A 21,263-nucleotide genomic window follows, 5' to 3' on the forward strand; every position below is an offset into this window, starting at 1 on the left:
AGCTGGGTAACTTGGGTAAGAGACTCAGTTTCCTCATTGTGAAATGGGCTAATAATAATAGTATCTTCCTTTGTCACAGGGTTTTGTGAGAATAAGGAGATATATTGGGGTGCCTGCGTGGCTCAGTCGGTTAAGCTTCCAACTTTGGCTCAGGTCTTGATCTTGCAGTCTGGTCTGGGGGTTTGTACCCTGCATCAGGCTCTGTGCTTACAGCTCAGAGCCTTGAGCCTACTTCAGATTCTGTGTCTCCCTTTCTCTCTCTGCTCCTGCCCCACTCGTGCTCTGTCTCTCTCCATCTCTCAAAAATGAATGAACATTAAAAAAAAAAGAGTAAGGAGATATATCTTGTTCATTTGCTTGGCACATAGCAGCCACCCAAAAAATGCAGACCTAATAAAAAGACCACCTAAAAAGAAATTTAACGAGAAACAAAGTTTTTGAGGCGGGGACTGGCAAGGCAGGGAATAGGGGCACAGGGAGAGCTGGCTGGAGCTGGAGGCAATCCCAGACGCTGGGGCCAGATCATACTCTCCCAGCGCCCCCTGCCCAACCTGTCCCATAACAGTTCCTGTAAGGGAACACAAAGACCATCCAGGGACCATGCTGAGGCACGGTTATTATTGTTTACTGGGCTTTTACAAGCTGTGTGCTTTCCCTCCCATGCCTGATGAGAACTCATGAGTTTCCTGTAAGACAAGATTGACTTGTTCACCCATATGACATTTAAACAATGTACACTTGGACCCAAATAGCACCAGTTGGGATGTTTGGTTTGGGTGTTAGGTCCTTCCTGCTTGGAAATTGGGGCCTTTGAGAAGCAACGTTTGTTCTTGCAGATCTTTAAGTTTTATAACCTCTATCACCTAGGCAGTTGGAATCCTAGAATCCCCATGACCAAATCACAGAAACTTTGGAGATCAGTGTGTGTCTGTGTGTGTGTGTTGGGTAAGAGGAGGGCAGAGAATACCAAAGCAAAACCAATGTGGGATGGAGAGACTGAAGTCTCACAACAGGACAGAGCATTTCTGAAGCCTGAAGTAGAAAGACACCTGGGAAAGCCCAGAAGCAGTGGCACTTGTCCCTATGTCCCGGGAAGAAGGAGGCCATCTGGTAGGCACCATGACTGCTAGCCTTCTCCCCTGTCAGGGGTGATCCAAGGATGAAACCAGATAAAGCCAGATGCTTCATTAACAATTGTTTATGTTCAGATCTCTCAGGTTAAATAACTGGTGTAATCTCTGTCTCTGGATTATAATTATTATAATCTATAATAATTATTATATTAATTACATTTACTGTATAAGACCTAGAAGTCATTGTCTGGCACTTAGAGAGTCAGTATTCCAGACCGAAGTCTACCACTAACATACAAAGTGATCAAGTAGACAATCCCATGGATTGTCCTCTCTTGTTCTGCTCCCATCCTCTTGGGTTACAAAGTGCTCTGTGCTCAACTGCCCTTATTTCCAGGAAATAATAATAATGAAGATAGCACGTATTATGAGTGTATTAGGTACCATGTCACTCCTTATTTGCACTTCTCATTTAGTCTTCAAAACAACACCATAAAATAGATACGAGTATCACCTTCACTTTATAGACAAACACTGAAACCCACTCAGAGAGGTTAAAAGACTTGTCCCAGGACTCGGAGCTGTAGGTGGTAGGGCCAGAAATCAACTCCCTAGTTGGCGACTCCAGAATCCATGTGCTTCAACTGTTGGCTGCAGTGTTGTGGAAGTGCTCTGAGTCACAGCTCTGCCACCAAAGGAAGGAATGGCCAGGGAGCCAAGTAGTGGATGGCTCCATCTTGTGAAATGGTGACCTGAGGCAGTGGGGGCAGGAGTGAGCCACGTGCTCGAGTCAGCCGTGATTGGCGGGGGTTGACTGGAGCACTGGCGATGCCAGCAACACAGAAGGGCACAGTAGACTCTGTGTCATAAACTTCAAAGGAACTGGGATTGTGGAAGGAATGGGGAGAACCCATCCCCCGCTGGAGAGAGCTACCATGTCCTCAGGGGAGGGGTCAGAGGTTCGAGTCAGAGGTCAAGCTATAGTAGTTCCCTGGGGCTGACCCAACAAAGTACCACAGAATGGGCAGCTAAGCCAACTAAAATTTATTGTCTCAGTTTTGGAGGTCAGAAGTTGAAAATCAAGGTGTCAACAAGGTTGCTTCTTTCTGAGGGCTGTGAGGGAAGCGTCTGTTCTCTCTTCTTCTTGGCTTGCAGAAGGCCATGTTTCATGTTCACAATGGTGATTTCTGTATGTGTGTCTGTCTCCAAATTTCCTCTTTTGATAAGGACACCAGTCATATTGGATTAGAGGCCCATTTGACCCATAATTACCCCAGTCTAACTTTACTAACTCTGTATGGATTCTGTCTCCAAATGAGGTCACATTCTCAGGTTCTGGGGGTTAGGACTCCAACATATGAATTTTGAGGGGATGCAATCCAACCCATAACAAGAGTAAAGAGAACAGTCAACAAAGAGACCAAGAGACAGTGGGCCCTTGCTAGACCATGAGTCCCCATGGATACAGGGAGGTGTTTAGAAAAGCTGAGGGGTCAGACAGAGATATGAGTAGGAAGTATATAGAGCCCTTTGAGATAAAGGCTTGGACTTCTGGCAGTGACTGGGGTGACCCAGGAAGTTGATGTGTTGGGCTTACCCTAATGGTCTCTTGGGGAAGGTGGTAACCAGTTCCAACTAGCCTAGGACCACCAGACAGCCACTGGTGGTTCCACTCTCGGTAGTTCAGTGCCAAGTGGGGAGGGAAAGCCTCCTTAGCAGCTTGCTCTCTCAAGAATCATTAAGGTGAGTGGGTTTCCTCCTCATGGAAACAAAAGAGCAGGAATTCTCCCCTAAGGCCATCAAAGCAGAATTAGCATCACTGGGCACTACTGACCATTCTGTGCAGGTAAGGGCAGGGTGTATGTAAGATCTGGAACCTTTGTGACTTCCCTCAATGAACCAGAATTATTACCCATTTTTCTCTTATAATCAGGAAAACAAAAATCTTAAGAATGTAGAATGTCGTCATGGAAGTTTTGAGGCATCCTGACTTAGTGGGTGTTGGGGAAACAGGAACCCCTGAGGTTGCAGAGGGAGTAGGAACCTACAAAAGAAGCACTTGCAGAGAAGACTGGGCTAGAAGGAAGGAGCGATGCTTGGGGTCAGGTTTCTGGGGCAGCTCCCAGATGGGGGAGACCCTGATTGCCTTGAACACAAGGGCTGACGGATGACCCTGGACCCCAAGACTGTTGACCCCATACAGGCTGAATCTACTCAGCTATCCTCATCTACCTCCCCACCAAATCCCAACCTCTCCCTGCTTCGTCACTTGAGACTGTCTGGTGTGAGAGAATGCGTGTGTCCAGTCAGCACCCCCACTTACATACTAATCACCCCAAGACACATGTTCACCACTTCCTCTGTCATACTCAAGAATGTGTCAATTCAAAGGAAACAGTTACACAAGAAGTGGGGGGAGCAGTCTAGAGAGCAGGAAAATCTCATGCAAGGAAGATGCATTTGAAATTGAGAACAGAGTCTGAGAACTCCATGAGTTGCAGACAAATCCCTGCAACGGTCAGGTGGGGTAGCAATTCCCAGGGTGGAGAAAGGGGCCATGTGGGCCTCAAGCTCCCTCTCGTCTCTCTGTCCGCTCCCCCAACCAGGGCTAGTGCTCTAGGTTCACCATGACTGTGCAAGTTCTTATCCCAGCCTGCCTTCTCTGTGCTCAGTCAGAGGCAGTTTCAGACCTTGAGTCACACTAGGAGGATCTGTCTGTCTAAGCCTCTCTCTGAGATGCCTCCCAGAGGTCCTTGCATTCTTGCCTGAAGCATGGCCTTCAACCCCTCAGAACAGAGTTCTCAGTAATGTTCCTAGGTCCTCCTTTCCCATGGCTGAGCCACTGTCCCCTCATTCCCCAGCTGGAGGCTCAGATCCATTATCAGCGTTAGGACTAGAGCTGATATAAGACAGGAGGGATTCACAGGGTCACAGCTGTTCCTTAACCCTCCTTGAGACTCTGTTCTCACCCCTGGGTCTAGCCTTGTTTTTGAGAGCAAGGGCCCACTTATGCCTGGTAGCTGAATTCCTACATACCTCTCCATGCCAGAGTCCCTTTCCTAAAAAGCTCTAGATGATTCTCAACTTTATAAAGAATAGCTACAAAAACCTACCCTTGACATAATACTTAATGACGAGAAACTTGAAGTTTCTCAGGTACAAGGCAAGAATGTCTCTGCTCACTACCCCTTTCCAAGATTGTACTGGAAGTTCTAGGTAATGCAATAAGACAGGAAAAGGAAATAAATGGTATAAAGATTGGGAGGGAAGAAATAAAACTGTTTTGTTTGCAGATGGCATGATCATCTATGTAGAAAATCTGAAAGAATTTTTTTTTAATTTTTTTTCAACGTTTTTCTATTTATTTTTGGGACAGAGAGAGACAGAGCATGAATGGGGGAGGGGCAGAGAGAGAGGGAGACACAGAATCGGAAACAGGCTCCAGGCTCCGAGCCATCAGCCCAGAGCCTGACGCGGGGCTCGAACTCACGGACCACGAGATCGTGACCTGGCTGAAGTCGGACGCTTAACCGACTGCGCCACCCAGGCGCCCCTGAAAGAATTTTTTTAATCTCCTGGAAATAAGTGATTAAACAGGTTTCAGGATACAAGGTTAATATACAAAAGTCTATCATTTTCCTATAACCAGCAATGAACTAGTAGAATTTAAAATAAAAAACATAGTACCATTTACATTAGAACCTATAAAAATGAATATTTAGGTGTAAATCTAACAAAATATATATAAAATCTGTATGAGGAAAACTACAAATTTCTGATGAACAAAATCAAATAATAACTAAACAAATGGAGAGAGATAGTCTATGTTCATGGATAGGAAGACTCAATATTGTCACTATATCAATTCTTTTCAATTGATCTACGAATTCAATTCAATATCAATCAAAATCCCAGGATGTTATTTTGTAGATATCAATAAGCTGATTTTAAAGTTTATATGGAGAAACAAAAACCCCAGAATAGCCAACACAATATTGAAGAACAGAGTTAAAGTACTGACAGTACCTGATTTCAAGACTTCTTGAAAGCTACAGAAATCAGGATAGTGTGGTATCGATGGAAAAATATTCAAATAGATTGATGGAATAGAATAGAGAGCCCAGAAAAAACCTACATAAATATAGTCAACGATATTTGACAAAGGAACAAAGGCAATACAACGAAGCAAAGACAGTCTTTTCAACCAATAGTGCTGGAACAGCTGGACATTTACATTCTAGGAGGAGGAGGAGGAGGAGGGGGAGGAGGAGGAGGAGAAGAAGAAGAAGAATCATCTAGACACAGACCTTACACTTACACTCTTCACAAACATTAAGTCAAAATAGATTATAGACCTAGATGTTAAAAGCAAAACTAGGAAAGTCCTGTAAGTTAACACCGGAGAAAATCTAGATGACCTTGGGTTTGGTGATGACTTTTTAGGTACACCAAAGGCACGATCCATGAAAGAAATAATTGAAAAGCTGGACTTCATTCAAATTAAAAACTTCTGCTCTGCAAAACACAGTGTCAAGAGAACGAGAAGACAAGCCGCAGACTGGGAGAAAGTACTTACAAAAGACACCTCTGGTAAAGGACTGTTATCCAAAATATTTAAAGAATTCTTAAAACTCAACCGTAAGAAAGTGAACAATCTGATTTTAAAAATGGGCCAAAGTCCTTAACAGACTTCACCAAAGATATACAAATGGCAAGGAAGCATATTAAAAATGGCCTGCATCATATAGCATCAGGGAAACACAAATTAAAACAACAATGAGGTATTACCACGCACCTATTAGAATTACCCTAATCCAGACCACTGATAACACCAAATGCTGGTGAGGTTGTGCAGCAACAGGAATGCTCATTCATTGCTGGTGGGAACGCAGAATGGTGCAGCCGCTCACCAAGCAGTCTGAGGGTTTCTTCTAAAGGAGTAAAAAAAAAAAAATGTATGCTCATACAGAAACCTGCAAACAGTTGTTTGTGGCAGCTTTATTCATAAATGCCCAAACTCGGGAGCAACCAAGATGTCCTTCAGTAGTGGATAAATAAACTGTGGTAATCCAGACAAATGGAATATCATTCAGTTCTAGAAAGAAATGCCCTATCAAGGCATGAAAAGACATGGGGAAAACTTAAACTAAGTGAGCCAAGCCCATTTGGAAAGTTTACATACTGTATGACTCCAGCTATGTGACATTCTGGCAAAATTAAAAGGAGACAAGGGGGTATAAAAACTTCTCCAAAAAAAAAAAAAAAAAAAAGACCAAACTGTGGAGACAGTAAAAAGGTCAGTGTCTGCAAGGGGTTGGGAGAGGGATGATATGTGGAGCACAGAGGATTTTTAGGGCAGGGAGACTATTCTCTATGATACAGTAATAGCAGATGCATATCATTATACATTTATTCAAACCCGTAGGATGTAAAACACCAAGGGTGAACCCCAATGTAAACTGTGGACTCTGGGTGATAATGATGTGTCACTGTAAGTCCGTTCCTCAGTTGTAACAAGCGTATCACTCTGGTGGAAGATGTTGATAGTGGGAAGAGGAGGTGGGAGTGGGGTATGGGGGTAATGGCAAATCTCTGTATTTTCCCAATCTTCATGCGAACCTGAGATTGCTCTAAAAAAAATCCTAAAAAAAAATTTTTAAGCTCAAGATGGAGGCCTGCCTTGTCCTGCCCCTCCCCAACCGGCCCCCATAATCCTGCTGCTTATAGGCCCCAGCCCAGAGGCATGGGTCCCATCCCCCTTGTTGACTCCCTTGTTGTCCCTCAAACAAACCTGCTTTCCCCGTCACTGTAATCAGCCTGAGGTGGGGACACCCCTCTTCTTGGGCATCTATTACTGCCTGCCACCGGTAATTGCCTGAAATCTCTTAGCTTTGCACACTTCTATCCGGAAAAACAGACCCATCGTTCAGAAGGGAGCATGGCTTATCAGGCAGGGATTTTCCTGCAACCCCGCACTCGAGGACGGTTGTTTTATCTGTCTCTGCACAGATGAAATGCTGACGGGCCCCTATCTTCCTCATGACTTCAAACCACACGGTTCAGTTCCTGGTATCTCCTTTACCACCTTGCCCACCCTTGAAAAACAGCAGGTGGTTTCAGGGCAGAGATTTGGGTTTCATCTCCAGTTCCCGATCTTGGGCTCAGAATGCCCTGCTGGTGAGGAAATGTACGTTGGGTGCTTTTCTGGCCTTGGAAGAGTGGTGCAGGGAAAAGCCACCGACACTGTCCATTGAGGGGCATGGGCAGGGAGGAGGTAGGATCATCAGGTCTCAGAACATAGATTCTCCAGCTACAGGATGTCAGACCAGCTTCTCCTGCCAAGAAAGCCAATTCCTTCCACAAATCCTGAAAGACCATCTTCCATGTGTAGGGCTCAGCACTGGCCAATAGCAACTGCCCTCCGAGGCTGCGTCTCCCCTAGACTTGCTGCCCTCCTTCCATCCACCTGGCTGATAGCCACCCCTCCCAGAAATGTGGGGCTACCATCACCAGACACTGTGTTTCTATCCTTTAAATATGCCACAAATCTACTCACTCTTCTCTCTTCATCGTCACCATCAAAGTCCCAACCAGCATCATTTTCCTCCTGGCGATCACCTGCTCAGTGATGTCCCCATCCCCAGTTTATTCTCAGCATGGCAACCTGAGCCACCTGCTCAAAACTCAAATCTGATCATATTAATCTCTGCCTGAAATTCGCATAGCTTCTCAATGCCTATAAGATAAAGCTCCAAATTCCTAGTGTGGTTCCAAAGTCCCTCAGAACCTGAGTTGCCACCATATCTCCATCTCCTGACTCCCCATTTTTCCCCTCTCCCTCTCTGGGCTCCACTCCCTGCTCTTCCCAGTTCCTCAAATGTCTCTTCTCAGAGACTCTTATCCAACACTTAGCCCCACTCGCCAAACAACTCCTGCCCGCCCTCAGTTTAAATGAAACCTCCTTCAGGGTGCCTTCCCTAAATCTCCAGACAGCCCTGCTACCTGCTTCTCATAGCAGCTATGCTTTTTGTTTTTCAAAGCTTTGAAATGTTCATCATCTCTGTCTTTAACAAAACTTTGGGCTTCACAAAGGCAGGATCATGGCTGTTTATTCGGTGCTCTGTTCTCAGTGTCCTGCACAGTGCCCAGAAAGTTGTAGGAGTTTAATATATTGTTCAGTTAGGGTTGTATTAGTTTGCAATGGCTTAATTTTTTTATTTTCATAATAAATCAGAATATATATATATATATATATATATATATATTGTTTGTTTGTTTGTTCAGAATGTATACAGAATGAATCTGGATACCAGTGTTGGTCCAGTACCTTGGTAATGTCAGGGCCAGTGTGTGAATGGTTCTCTTGGCTTTTCCCTCATTCCTGTTGCTCTACGGTTGGAAGATAGCTACGCTCCAGGCTTCAAGTCCAAGTTCAATGATGGAAGGAGGGGGAAGAAGAGAAAGGCAAAAGATCATCTCCTTGTAAGTTGATCTTTTTATTTGTAAAGAGGAGCTCTCCTCCACAGACCATCCTTTTTGTTTTGGGTCAAAACAGGGCAAATACTCATCCTCAGGCTAATCCCTTCCCAAATAGAAGGAGACTTCCAGAACTGCTTTATGAAATTGTTTTTCTTCTTCGTTATTTTATTTTTAAAATGAAGGTTCTTCTTAAGGGTTGCAATAAAGAACCACCTTCCTTGAGCACAAGAGATCCTCTTAGAGACCTAAAAAAATAATGGTTCTGTTAGAAGAGAAGAAATAGGGTGAAAACAATATAGATATTATCTATTGTGCTTAGCAACTTAAAGCAATGAACATAGTCTCAAAGTTTCTATGAGACAGAAATTTGAGAGCAACTTAGTTGTGTGGTTCTGGCTCAGGATCTCTTAAGCAGTTGGCTGGGGCTACACTCATCTGAAGGCTGGACTGGGGCTACAGGATCCACTGGGAAGTTGGTTCATATGTTTGCTGGCACGACTTCAGCTCTTTGTCATGTGGGCTTCTCCACAGGGCTGTTCATAACATGGCAGCTGGCTTCTCCAAAGTGATCTATCTAGGTGGGGGTTGGAGGTGTATAAGGAGAGAGATGGAGAGAGAGTGAGAGAGAACGAGTGAGACAAGATGGAAACCGCAGTGTCTATTATAATATCAGAAATGGCACGCCATTTCCTGCTCTCTTCCATCAGTCAGACAGAGCAGCCCTGCTGCAGCGTGGGATGGGACTACATGAATATAATATTCAGGAGATGGGCATCATTGGGGTGATCATGAAAGCAGCTAAGGCAAACCTGTAGACAATACAACAGACCTTGGTTGCCACGGTGTGTGTTTGTTGAGTAGAACTGCACTGAAAGGAAGGAAATGAGTTAGAATGAAGTGTTCCTGTTTTCGAGGGGAAGAGAAGGAATGAATTGAAAAAGCTTAGGCTCATTTCATGCCTGCTATATGCTAGCCATGCTATATAGGTAATTTCGCTGACTTTTCCCAACAGTTCTATAGCAAATAGGTGGTGATGTTGCCATTGTCCGGATGAGAGCATGAGGGGGGTCAAACCTCAGCATGCCTTCTCTACATCTGACACTCAAAAGCCAACCTAACCCACAGGTGGCTATCTACCTGTGATACTTGGATTAACTGAGTCTGTTTGATTCTCTTTCATGACCTTGAACAAAAGAAGCATAGTGAGAGAGTGAGGATCTGGTTGTGAGGCAGAAGCTGAAAACCACTCCACGGTGGACACTGATATACCACTGAGATGCCCTGTCAATTGACTCATACCCCAGGGGCTGGGGATGCTGTTGGCTCAACTGGCAGCCCCTTTAGGGACAGTTCAGCAAAAGCTATGATACTTGAGGTATCCATTGTGGGGAAAGGTGCATGTGGCAAGCCCCAATGAGAGCATCATAATGGCAACCCCTGGAGTCCTGGGCAAGGCTATGCCATCTACAGTAAAGAATTGTATGTTTTTTGAAAAATAATCTTTTGCACACTGTGGGGCCCTAGCAGAGACATTGCTTGATTATGGGACACCCCATGGCCATGTGGCCACAACTGGCCTTCACGAATTGGGTTCTGTCAAACACACCAAGTCATGATGTGGGGCAGGCCCCGGGCATTATATCATCAGATGGAAGCAGTCCATCTGGGATCAAGCATGAACAGGACTGGGAGGCATAAAATAAGCAAGCTGCATGAACAGGTTGTCTGTCTGCACCAATGCTTCTCTCTTAGCTCATGCTAAGACTGCATAGGGTGGGAAGGTCCCTGTTGGACAAGCCAACGGAGGAAGAAAACACTAAGCTTGATTCATATATAGGTCAGAGGATATGTGGGTGCCAGCAGAAAGGAAATTGTGGCTGTACTGCAGCCCCACATAGGAATGGTCTTGGAAACAGTGGCAAGGAAAAATCCTCCAGTGGGCAGAGTTTTGGGCAAAGGATTTGACCACTTCCTTTGCAAGAAAAGTAGAATAAATATAGACTTACGGGCGAGGCTATGATTAGATCAGGAATCACAGCTCAGCTGCTGCTGCCAGCCCCTGCTTCTTCTCCTTCCTTCTTACAGGTTTTGATCCCAAGAGCACATCTTGTTTTTAAAGTTTTTACTTACTTGTTTTTGAGAGAGAGAGGGTGGAAGAGAGAGAGAGAGAGAGAGAGAGAGAGAGAGAGAGAGAGAGGAAGTAGGGTAGGGGCAGAGAGAGAGGGGACAGAGGAGCTGAATTGGGCTTTGCACAGACAGCAGAGAGTCAGAGAGCCTGATGTGGGGCTTGAACTCATGAACCGCGAGATCATGACCTGAGCGGAAGGCAGATGCTTAACCGACTGAGCCACCCAGGCACCCCACCAAGGGCACATCTTAATAAACCTGCAAAACACCAAACTCTGTCTGAGAATCTGGCTGTCGAGGAGCCCAAACTGTGATATAAACAGCGAGGCAGCAGAGGCTCTGAGATGGAAGAGCCTGTGGGACACCATGAATAATAGTTCAGGGAATCAGGTGGGGGGTGCTCATGGGCACTGACAGGAGGAATAGGGACAGAGATAAGGAAGGAGTGGTCACCGTGGTGGTAGGTGCTGCTGCTGAGTGGCTGACAGTGAAACCAGAGTCTGCTCAGACTTTCAACCACCTGCAGCGCCCCTGTTGCATCCCCAGTTCGGTAACGCTTGGCTCTGTGGGTTCCAAAGAACACCCATCATTGCCCCCCAAGTGTCTGTACTTACTTATTCCTAATAAAAGAATTTGTGCTGGATACGTAGTGTGGTGGGTTAAATGGTGGCCCCCCAAAAGATATGTTTACATCCTAACTCCCAAAACATGTGACTGCGACCTTATTTGGAAAAAGAGTTTTTGCAGATGTAATTAAGGATTTTGAGATGAGATCACCCTGGATTATCCAAGTGGTCCCTGAATCGAATGACAAATGTCTTTATTTCTTTTAATTAAAAAAAATTTAACCTTGTTTGTTTATTTTGAGAGAGAGAGAAAGCATGAGTGGAGGAGGGGCAGAGAGAGAGGAGAGAGCGAGAATCCCAAGCAGGCTCTGCACCACCAGTGTGGAGCCCCATGCAGGGCTCAAACTCATGAACCATAAGATCATGACCTGAGCTGAAGTCGGATGCTTAACCTACTGAGCCACCCAGGTGCCCCAGGACTATTCTTTATTCTGAAGTTATGTACTTCGCTGAAAACAGCAACATTCTTTCTCTGGTGAAACCAACAGTGGTAGGTGGGGTCGTGACTGCTTTTGACTTTTCATCCCGTAGTTCCTTGTATTTACCAAACATTCCAGGAAGGGAACTAGAAGAAGAAATACCAACCCTGATTTAAGAACCAGGAATTGATAGCAAGTTAAGTGAGCAGCCTTGACCCAGGAGGGAACTGACTGGCCTGTAGTTGCTTTTGAAAATGTTCTTACCTAGCACCACCCCTCCACACAGATGTTGACATTCCCCCCACTGGTCATTGTAATAATTTGGAGAAATGTGGGGTGGGGAATGTCACTGGTGTGCAACGTTCTAAATCTGAGACCTCCAAGGTAGAGCACAATGTAGGGCAGATGTCAACATGTTATTCCCAGGATCCACGTCTTAAACATTTCTGTGAGGGTTAATGATGGGAAAAGATATCTGGGTGGGGAATTAAGGACAGAGGAATGAAATGAGTTTGAAGTGGATTGGGGAGAGACATCTGCTTTGGAGACATGGAAACCTGCAACCATGGTCTGTGCCTCCATGACACCAGCCACAAGGCTGTGCTGGCTTCCAAGGTGGGAAAGACCAATTTGCAACCCAGTGATCTATCCTTGGGGGAAAGTGGGCCTGGAGAAATGATGTCCCTGGGATGGACACGGGCCGGCAGTAGTGCCCCCATGGCCCCCTTTGCACAAGGCTGTGTTGGGGGCAGAACTGCTGGAGGTCTCAGGGCAGAGGGGTTGCATCTGAACCCCAGGCAGGAAACACTGAAACGCTGGGGCAGGTTTCGGGTATTGATCAGAGGGAGAAATCTGTGATAGGCAAGGAAGGAAAACATCAAAGAGTTAAGCAGATAAACTCAAGATTTTAATTTAAGTAGGTTAAGTGTAGTAGTTTCAGTCATGCCTGGCTCTTCAGGCAGATCTCATGTGGAGAAAAAAGACACAGTGAGGCCAGAAAACAAGGCAATAATTGAGGATTGGCTTACATTCTCCTACCTTTGGGAGTGAGGTGCCCTGGAACAGAGCTCCAGCCTGGCCAGGTAGAATCAACGAACTTACTCAGGGCCACCCTGCACATGCTCCACTCTGGCTGCCTTGGGGTAAATGCATTTTAGGGAGAAAAGTCAAATACAGATGACAGAGACCGTTGTCAAGGGGAGGGAATATGTGGCATCAGCCTTTGCTCCTCCTGCTTTCATGTGCCCACTCATCACCCGAGGATCTCGTTAGAATGTGGATTCTGGTACCCTGGGTCTGCAGTGGGGCCTGATATCCTGCTTTTCTGACCAGATGCCAGGTGGTGCTGCTGGGGGTTGTCCAGGAACCACACTTTGAGCAGAAAAGGCCTGGTTGACATCACCCTAGGAGAAGATCTGGGAGGGTTTGTGGAGCAAACAAAGACGTCACGAAGGGGAAAGAATATATAGTATGTAAAGGGAGTGCAGTGAGGCCCTGTCAGCTGCAAGCAACCAAAAAAAACAAAAAAACAAACCACTGAAAGTAGCTAAGCTTAAGATAAAGAGCCTGGGGGTTGGGCAGCACCCTGTGAATCTCAACAGGTCTCAGGGCCTCAACCTCATCATGAACTCATGTGCTTCCCCTCCTCCTGCTCTAACGGCTCAGAATGTGGGTGATGGTGGCTAGGGTGGCTCCAGATGTCACTAGCAGAGGCCTGGGGGCATGTCCAGATGCAAGAATGATATTTTTCCTCACAAGGAAAGGTTTACCCACATGCCTCATTGGGCAGACTGACCACATATGCCCCTTTCTAAGCCAATCGCTGGCAAGAGGAGAATTATCATGAGTAGTTTAAACCAATCAAGTTCTGCCTTCTTGGGACTGGGAACAGGAATGTATCTTATATCCAAGATCTGGCTGATCCACAACCTTGGTTCTTGGGGATCTATGGCTATTGTTTGTTGTTTCTGTTTGCTATTTCCCATGGTAGCTTGTTTCATTGTGAATTAGGTGATAATTAGTTATGGGCTTGTGTATCGAAGGATATGTAGAAAATCAACATGATTTGGCCAAAGATAATGGTGTTTTCTACAAACATCTAACTAGAGCTTGGGGCCCGAGAGACACTTGGGGTTGAGCTGATTCGTTGTGCCTCCTGATGATTGGTCATGTTGGTGTTTGTAATAAGTCACGTGGTTCCATGTCTGCTCTGTCACATCCACCAGATGGCTTCCCAAGGGAAATCATGGAAGGCAGGAACCTAGGATAAGCAGAGAAAGGTGTTCTTTCTCCTAACATCTTGTGCTGGGGCTCAAGGCAATCTAGGCATCCTGCCTTTGCCACAATTCCAAGATCGAGTCCACACAGAACAGGCCAGCATCATCAAAAATGGCCATTCTCAGCCCGAGGAGCTCTCATTGATGGTGTCTTTCCTTGGGCTTGTGACCATATTTCCAGGGTCTCTGCACCCACCACAAGCCTTGTGTTCCTTCTCTTACCCCAGACCTTGGGCCCTAACCCAAACCCTCCACTGCCTTCTTCCTGCTATGCCCAGGGACCCTCCAGATTCCTGAACCTTAGTTATGCTGAGCAAGTTTCTGGTAGGAGGGTAAGGGCCTCACCTTTCGTGAACAAAAAAGAGCCTATGGATCTCTCCAGAGGTCAGGGCTGAAACAGATTTGGGCTTCACAGCATGTGTGCAAATGAAACTCTCTAGGGGAAACACAGCTTGAGATGAGCCAAGGGTACAGATGGGCCTTGGAAACACCATTACTTAAGGGATGGGCAGAGAAAAAGGAAGTGATAAAGGAGAAATAGAAGAACACAGAGAAGTGTCATGTCCTGGAGGCACAAACATGTGTCGAGCATAGAACGTTCAATAGCATCAAGCTCTGCTTCCACAGAGCTGGAAGGTGACTCCAGATCTGGCCATATGGAGGTCCTTATTGGCCTTGTCAAAAGGAAGGTTTAGGGAGCAGATTTCTCTGGGCTTAGGAATAAGTGGGAGGTAAGAAGTGGTGACAGTGAGTGTAGACAAGGCTCTTTATAAATGGTGAGTATCTCCTCTGCCCAAGGAGATGTACCCTGATCGTCCCATTTAATAACGCAATCTGCCCTCTGCTCGCCCACCCAACTCCTTGTCCAGATCTACTTCTTTCTTCCATAGCACTCACCTCCTTCCAAAATACTATATGCATTCTATCCTTTGTTAATTTATTATGTTCCTTGTTGAGTGTGTATCTCCCTTGCAAGACTGTAAGAGTCCTGAAAACAGAGACCCTTGTCTGTTTTATTCACCGATAGATCCTAAGTGCCTAGAACAAAGAGTTGGCACCCAGGACGCGTTCAAAAATATTGGTTGAATGAAAGAATGAATGAATATAAAGATGGGATTGAGAAGAAAGCCCAGGCAAAGGAGGGTTTTGTGTTTAAAGATGGCGGCAGCCAGATTGTGTGTATGGCTTGGGTAAACTCTCCAGTTTGAAAACAAAAGAGAGAGTAATGGGAATTAATGTCTCAAGGTCTTGGAAATGATGAATTTCAGAGAACACTTGGAGAGAATGATCTGGTTTGGGAAAGTTGTGATGCTGGGAAGGTAGGTTCATTGAGTGTCCTAAGCAAATCTGCCAGCCTGAGCTCATGTCAGCTGGAAATCCCAGCGCCGATGGTCTTTTTGAACAAAGGAGTGACAGATCACTGTGGTGACCACTCAGGGTCTCTGTGTTGCACAGCTCAGGAGACATCACTCACAACCCCGTAGAGCACAATGTGAATGGTGTCCTTGGAAGTTGTGCAACACGGCAGCCCTGTGAGAAAAGGCTGGCACTGAGAGGGGTGCAAGGCAGGACTGTCTGATGGGAAGCTCTTAGAGACACAATAAGGCCTGACGAGGGAGTGGCACAAGGGATGGGTCAAAAGTCATAGAGGCTGAGTTTCTGCCAGAGCAGAATTCACACAAATCCAGATCTAATAGCAGGTTGGAAAGTAAGAGGGTGAGAAGTACTGAACGTAGGTTGTTTAGGGAAAGACCTCCGAGACGAGACGGCTGTGCTGGGGAGATAATGACCTGAGGTTTTGGTAGCTGCAGTTACTCAAGAAAGAAGGAAGTCCACTTAGATATCTTCAATTTTTAAAGTGTGATTATAGATAAATTACCAGATAAGACCCCTGGAGGGAATTCAGTACTTTCTCCTAACAAGGGGGCTATTGGAAGAGTCAGTGACATTTGAGATTGAGGTAGGGAGGCCACCTGTGTCCTACTGAGGTCATCTTTGGTGCCACGGGCTCCAATTGCATCCTGTCCACTCCATTCAATCCAACCGTGTTTCATTCCATTCAACAGACATCAGTTGAGCATCTACAACTTCCCAGCATCAGAAACAAGGAATAAATGGGATGGTCCCTGCTCCTGACTGTCGGGCTAAAAAGGGAGAGAGAAAAGCAACTACAACAGAATGTGGAAGACATTACACTGAAGTTTGCAGGGGATTGAGGGAGGCCAGAAGCACACGTTTGGGAGGGTTAAGGCTCTTTATCTCCCCAACTTTCCTATGGAGATGAGGCACAGATGACCTTTCCTTGGTCATCTTTCTTCCCCAAGCCCCAGGAGCGGGGGTGTGCAGGGGCAGGAAAGGGTACAGGAAGCTCAGGAATTCACATTTGCTCCTAGGATCTCTTTCTGCACTCAAAGTCATAGAGGTAGCATTGGACTCAACTCAACCACTAACTGGCTGTGACCTTGGGGTGTTCTCGCTAACTGTGAGCCTAGAAGCAAGGGTGTGGGTCTCGTTCTATGTGGAGGCCCTCTTGACTGCCTGGTGCCTTCCTTAGCTAGCCATGTCAATGAGTAGACCCCAGGGATGATGAGTTCTGTGCAAAAACCCTCACCTCCAAGAAGGTGGCCCAGATATCCCTTTTCCTCTGTCTGGCAAGAGTCTCTGTAAACTCCAAGATCCAGCTCTAGGAGGGCCTCCATTGTGGAGCCTTCTCTGACCTCCCAGGAGATGCTTCCACTGTGGTAGTGGTAGCGGGGGGGGGGGGGTGGTCTCAGTGTGTAAGAGGGCGAGGTTTGCACATCACCCTCCCTAGATTGTGAATTCCACATGGCCAGACACTGGGGTTTACTCCTCCTCATGTGTTAGATAACGGCAGGCGCTCAATGCTTATTGAATGGATAAATAAATGATTGAACGTCAACATTTTATATCCTCCCTCACCACCCAGAGCCAACGTCACCCTCCCTTGCCACCCTAGGTAAAAGTCACCCTCTTTCCTCATACTGTCATCAAGGGCTCTGAATATCTACTACAGAACAGGAACCGGCAACCACTTTCTATAAAGGACCAGACACTAAATATGGCTTTGCAGGCTACAGGTCTCTGTTTCAACAATCATGGTAAAACATAGAGCAGCCAGGGACAAAACATGAGTGAGGGAGCATGGCTGCGTCCCAGCAAAACTATTTATGGACCCCGAAATATGAATTTCATGTAATTTCCATATGCCACAAAATATTATTTTCCTGTTGATTTTTTTCCAACCACTTAGAAAATGTAAAACCATTTTTAGCCCATGTGCTGAACAAAAACAGGCTGTAATCCAGATTTGGCCTGCAGGCCAGCGTGTGCCAACACCTACCATAGAACTGATTTAGATCTGCTCGCTCACAGGCTTACTTTGGTGTCTCCCATTATTCTATGAAAAGAGTAAACTAAGTAAGAACACAGCCTTTGGAGACGGCTGGGCCTATATTCTAATTCTGATTCCAGACTCCTTCCCTTCCCTTCCTTCTTTTTCAGTCAGTCACGAGGGTGGCCTGATAATGGCAGGAAGATGCCAGAACTCCTACAAGGTGGGTACATCCTTTTCTTAGGGTTGCCAGAACATGCCAGAACAGAGCACTCAAAACAACAGAAATGCACTGCCTCACGGTTCTGGAGACTAGAAATCCGAGATCAAGGTGTCAGTGGGGCCATGCCCTCTCTGACCGCTCTAGGGGAGAATCCTTGTTTGTTCCTTCTAGCTTCTGGTGTCGGCCCGCAATCCTTGGTGCTTCTTGGCTTATACAGGTACCACTCCCTGTGCGTCTACACATCTTCTTCCCTCTGCACATGTCTCTGTATCCAAATTTCCTTTTTATAAGGACACCAGTCATATTGGATTAGGGTCCACCCTTGTGACCTCATTTCCACTTAGATATCTCTGTAGAGCCTCTACTTGCAAGTAAAGTCAGGCTCTATAGTACGATAACGGGGGTTGGTTAGGACATCAACATATCTTTTCCGCGGAAGGGGGCGCAATTTGGGTATCAGAGCAGGGCAGCAGCCCAGCAGGGAAGGGGGCTGCGTGCAGGTGGGCGAGCAACTGAGTAAACATACTGAGGACAACAACAGTGTGGTTTCTCACAGCCAAGAGGCGAGGTGCAGGCTGGAATGGACTCTGTGTCGTTCCATTGGAAAGGAGTGTCGATGTGAACTTGGGATTTTCAAAACCTGATAGATCTACACATAACGAGAGGTGTGAAAACACAGTTGATGCGTGCATACATCCGTTCATCTGCTTCCTGGCTCTGTCCACCCTGAGGGCCTGAGAAGCAGTGAGCCCTAACTACCATTCTCCACTAACTAAACACAACACAACACAACACAACACAACACAACACCAAAGAAAGAAACAACTAGAATTCCTTGGAGAAATGCCTGAGCCTAAGGCTGGGGCAGGAGAAGTCCAAGATAAGACGGGCGTATCTTATGGTGCCCAAACATCAGGAAGGCCTTGAGGAGTAAGGGAGATATGTCCAAAGGCCACAGGAGCCACTTTGAAGGAGCTCCTACTGTCCAAACCTGGGCTGATCAAAACACCCCAACAAATAATCATACTGATTGATGGTATCCATTTAATAAAGCAGGAAGCCATGGGTTTACATTGATTAAATAAGGGGCTAAAAACATGGGAAGAAAATAAAGTTCTTTCTTTAGTTGGTTAGTGCCAACGAACAAACGTAGAAGGAAGGATAACCTCAAAAGGGGCAATCGTTATGATAGTTTGCAATTTAGTTAAGGAGCATCACTCCTTGCTAAATCAGTGGGTGGAAGGAGGGGGATGATGGGATTTCACACAGTCTCCAAAAACCTCTCCACAAAATACTCATTGGTTAATTCAAAAGTTCGGGGGAGTGTGTGTGTGTGGGGGGGGGGGGGACAGGAGGGACTAACTTGACAATGGAGAAGGTTGGCCAACACCATCTTCATCACGTGAGCAGAGTGAACCTCCCCAGCAACTGGACAGAGCAAACTTGAAAGCTGACAGGATGCCCTGAGAAGAACCCAGCATCACTTCTCTGTGATCCTGACCAAAAATTATAAGCTGGGTCGAATCCTGAGGAAAACCCCAGACCAGCCTAAACAGGGAACGTTCTGCAAAATGACTGACCTGCAGACTTCACAGATGGCAGAGGGAGGAGGGGCAGCCGTTCCACGTTGAAGGAGCCTGTAGAGGCGTGACGTCTACACACGGAGACATGTTGGATCCTGGGTTGGATCCTTTGTTATAAAAGGCATGACTGAGACACTGAGGCTTGAATGGCGTCGTGACGTCATTCAAAGGGAGTATTGAGGTGTTTTGTGCCGCCCTTAACGCTTTCTGTATTTTGAAATTGCTTTGGAATTAAAGAAAAAAGAAAAAAAACTTACCGTAATAACTACAGTGTTACCATAGATGAGCTATGTTCCCTTTGACACGTTATTTCACTTGTTATGCCTCAGTTTCTTCATCTGTAACATGAAAATAATAATGGCTACTTAAAGGATATTGTCAGGAATAGAAGAGATCGTGTGAGTGAAGCACGGGGTCCACTGTCTGGCCACCTCGGGAAAAGGCTCAGCCCAGGACCATTACCAGTGTCGTGTTCTTGTCAGCATTGTCCCGAATTTCATAGACTCTAAGATGTCACCAATGGTAAGATGCGTTCTCATTTTATAAGCCACCGGGAAATTAACAGCATGCCCAGTTAAGCTGACAAAGTAATTCTTCTCATGTACAGTGTTTAATATTTATTGGAAGAGCTGTTTAGGTTTTTTTGTTGTTGTTGTTGCAGAATAATTAGCACACAGTGTTAATATTAGTTTTAGGCATATAGTGTAATGATTCTGCAATTCTAGCTATTTCAACAGAAGTACCATATGATCAGCAATTCTGCTTCCGGATACGTTCTTTTTTTTTTATGTTTTTATTTATTTTTGAGAGAGAGAGACAGACAGAGCGCGAGGTGGGGAGGGGCAGAGAGAGAGGAAGACACAGAATCTGAAGCAGGCTCCAGGCTCTGAGCCGTCAGCGCAGAGCCAGACGCGGAGCTCGGACTCATGAACCGCGAGATCACGACCGGGCCGAAGTTGGACGCTCAACTGACTGAGCCACCCAAGCGCCCCTACTTCTGGGTACGTTCTTAAAAGAATCGAAAGCAGGGACTTGGGCAAATGTTGGTATATTCTTGTTCACAGCAGCTTTGCTCACGACAGCTGAACAGCCCAAATGGCCGTCAACGGATGAATGGATAAACAAAATGGGGTTTCACCATACCGTGGAATATTATTCAGCTTTAAAATATTATTCAGTCCTTTAAAAGAAGGACTTTAAAAGAAACAAAATGGGGTTTCACCATACCGTGGAATATTATTCAGCTTTAAAATATTATTCAGTCCTTTAAAAGAAGGACATGCAACAATCTGACTCATGCAACAATGTAAATGAACCATGAAGACATGACAGTGAGTGAAATAGGCCAGTCACCACAGGACACATATCGTAGGATTGCACTTATACGAAGCGCCCAGAGATTCATAAAGATTCATGTGATTCAGATTCGTAAGGGCAAGAAATAGAATGATGGTCGCCAGGGGCTAGGAGGAGGGAGAGTGGGGAGTTACTGTTTCACGGGTACCGACTCCTGGTTTGAGAAGACGAATGAGTTCCGGAGGTGGACGGTGGTCAAAGGGAATTCACCCAATTCGCCCAACAGTGTGAAATGTACTGAACGGCCGCTGAACCGTGCACTTCAAAGTGGTCAAGACGGCAGATTGGATGTTATGTATCTTTTACCACAGTTGTAAAAACAAACAGGCACTGTCAGTTTACAGTGAGAGAAACCAGAGTAACAGTTACCTTTGAGGGGTTGTGATGGGGAAAGGGCACAGAGGGACCTCCTGGGGTCTCGGAACGTTCTATAGTTGATCTAGCGGTTATACGACTGTGTAGGTTTATAAATGTGCATTGCGCTGGACACTTAGGACTGGTGCACTTTAGAATATGGAACTTGAAGATATTTCAAATGCACAAACAGTAGAGAATTTTTTTTTATTATATGAGCCAACCTTCCTAAGTCCCGGGCAGAGAGGAGCTAGGCAGTTGTCCAAGGCGGAAAGCAAGCTTCCCGGGAGCTAGGTGGGATCCGTGCATTACCTACCCCTCTCGTCAGAGCCACGCTGAGTGACCACACACCCCATCTCGCCTTGTGGGATCTCCCACAATCCTGCGTGTGGCCC

The sequence above is a fragment of the Prionailurus bengalensis genome, chromosome B4 (genome assembly GCF_016509475.1).
Source record: "Prionailurus bengalensis isolate Pbe53 chromosome B4, Fcat_Pben_1.1_paternal_pri, whole genome shotgun sequence".
Lineage (NCBI taxonomy): Eukaryota > Metazoa > Chordata > Mammalia > Carnivora > Felidae > Prionailurus > Prionailurus bengalensis.